The following is a 2,892-nucleotide window of genomic DNA, read 5'->3' on the forward strand; positions in this document are numbered from 1 at the left end:
TACTTGGGCATGGCCCGTGCGACATAGCAAAAGAGAATCCCAGTACATGCAACCGATTAGAAGTTGCACCACCACAACCCAAGCGTGCACTGTACCACAACTGCCGCAAGGAAATAAAAAAGAAGGTGGGATGAGTTGATCTAGGTCGTTCAAGCTGGGATGAAGATGTGTCTTTGCTTCGTTTTTTTGGTCATGGGTCTTTGCTTCTTCTTATTACTATGAGATATACTATTAAGTTGTTTCATGTACATTCCAGAGAGAGGAAAATTTTCTTGTAAGTAGACAAGTCACATGATAGTTAGTTCGGAGTACTGATCTTATTAATGGTTTCTTCTAGTCTGTATGTACTCTCCAGGTGCAAATGGGTACCCAATCTGACCCTTTTTAGTTCATCAACTGAAGTAAAACTTGAAAGTCACATCACTTTGTTTAAATTCATTTGGTTGAACCATGGGCAGAGGGTGAAAATCTCTCGCATTGTAAAGACTGCACTTTTTCCGATAGAGATCAAAAAGACTGCATGATTAGGTGTTGCGTGGTTGCAGACCACAAGCATACTACAGATTCGCAAGCCGCAGAAGAACCGACCTAGCTATCTCCCGAACGAGCAAACTATCTCGTGCATGTAGATAACATGGCCCACCGCCCAGTGACCAAAGATCAAGTCCCATAAGATCGCGTGGTGGCCCACCTAACCAAAATGTAGCCAACCGCTGCCCAGAAACAGATCCCGGATCTATGGAATACCCCGGGAAAGGACATATACGTAGCAAAAAAGAAGGAAAACGAAGAATTTTGCAAAATAAAAAAATGCGACCTAAAAGGTTCATTCCTAGCTTGCTAGCCAAGTCTAATGATGGATCCAGGACTATTCTACGATCTACTATACAAGGGTGCAACGATCTGCGTGATATAGAGTGGCAATGCATTGCCTGTCCTCGTCGGGTAGGCGTTAATTGCACCAGATACAAAAGGCCTTAAATGCACTGAGGTTGACCATGGAACAGCCCGTGGATAACGTCCGGGCATGCATGAAGCCAACTTTACCGCGCGACCCCAAACGGACGTCCGTTTTGTTCTGTTTTTGTTCCTTTGGGTAGAAATTTGGGGTCATGTCCGGGCCTGTCCTGGGATGCGGTGGCCGTGCGCCCAGCGCGCGGCCGCATCCTTTTGCCCCATCCTGTCCGTCAGGACTAAGAATTGCCCAAATTTGCATTAAAACTAGTTTCGAACCCAAATATTTGTCTGAAAATTAAAATAGTTTTACAACCCAATTGAAATTGTCTTTAATGAAATAGTTTTACAACCAAATCGAAATTGTCTTGACTGAACATAAAATGGACAAATACATCTATTGGTTGCCAACGTGATCCCACACGTACTCAACCAAGTCATTTTGAAGATTCACATGAGTGTGCCAATCACGCATCTCACGGTGGAATTGGGCAAACTGTTCAAATGTGGCCGGGTCTTGGTGCAGGGGCTCAATATTTTCACCTTGATAATCAAATCCTTGGTCGAAGATACTCTCATCACGCCGTCCTCGACGATCATGTTGTGCATGATCACACAAGCAGTCATCACCTCCCAAAGCTTCCTTTCATCCCATGACAGTGCAGGGTTTCGAACGATACCCCACCAGGATTGAAGTACACCAAAATCACGTTCCACATCCTTTCTAACACTCTCTTGCATTTGGGCAAATCTCTTTCTCTTCCCACCTTGGGGTTTCGAGATTGTCTTCATAAAAGTTGACCACTGAGGATATATACCATCTGCTAGATAGTATCCCTTGTTGTAATGGTGGCCGTTGATCTCAAAGTTGACAGGTGGGGAGTGGCCTTCTGCAAGCCTCGCGAAGACTGGAGAACGCTGCAGCACGTTGATATCATTGTGAGAACCTGCCATGCCGAAGAAAGAATGCCATATCCAAAGATCTTGTGATGCCACCGCCTCTAATATGACAGTGCACCTATTAACATGCCCCTTGTACTGGCCCTGCCAAGCAAATGGACATTTCTTCCACTCCCAGTGCATACTATCTATGCTGCCAAGCATACCTGGAAAGCCTCTAGCTTCGTTGGTCGCCAACAATCTCTCTATATCGGCGGCAGTTGGCTGCCTCAAGTACTCTGGGCCAAAGACATCGATCACAGCCTGGCAAACTTGCACATTGACATCAGACATGTTGTCTCACTCATACGCACATACTCATCCACCAGATCGCCTGGAATTCCATATGCAAGCATGCGGATGGCCGCGGTGCATTTCTGGTTGGAGGAGAATCCAAGCTTGCCAAGGGCATCCGTCTTGCACTCGAAGTATGGGTCATGAGCAACCACTCCCTCTCGGATACGATTGAACACATGCCTGGCCATACGAAAACGGCGACGAAATTTATCCGGCCTGAAGAGCGGGGTGTTGGCAAAGTAATCTGCACAGAGCAGGGCGTGGCCTCTCTCCCTGTTGCGGTTCAGGTTGGGAGCACGGCCAGGGACTGACCCCCTGTACCAGGAAGCTGCCGTTGAATATGGCCGTGAACGACCAGTGCAGCCACCACAAGATCGTCATCATCCGACGACGAATCGTCCGATGAACAAAGGAAGTGATGGTAGAAAAACTTGTCTCCACTGTCCATACCTTTGTTGGCAAAAGGTCGAACACCTTGTGCTCGTGGTGGCGAAGAGGCCGCGATGATCACCTCGACGCAGCAGGGTGGTTGCCGGCCGGCTACTGGCCGCTCTGGAGCTCTCGTGGGAATCTGCCTCGGCCGCCGTGGTACGTCGCCGGCAGTCGTGTCCCCTCTGCCACCAGCAAGGACGGCGAGGGCCAAACCTCCTCCGATCGACGACCAAAACTACGGCGGAAGCGCGGGCGTGGTGGCGGCTATGT

The 2,892-nt window shown here is 48.5% G+C and overlaps 1 pseudogene; it reads right to left on the minus strand.

The window, feature by feature from the left end:
* Positions 1 to 1,545: 1,545 nt before the first annotated feature.
* Positions 1,546 to 2,474, minus strand: LOC119328696 (annotated as a pseudogene).
* Between the last annotated feature and the right edge of the window lie 418 nt (positions 2,475 to 2,892).

The sequence above is a fragment of the Triticum dicoccoides genome, chromosome 1A (genome assembly GCF_002162155.2).
Source record: "Triticum dicoccoides isolate Atlit2015 ecotype Zavitan chromosome 1A, WEW_v2.0, whole genome shotgun sequence".
Lineage (NCBI taxonomy): Eukaryota > Viridiplantae > Streptophyta > Magnoliopsida > Poales > Poaceae > Triticum > Triticum dicoccoides.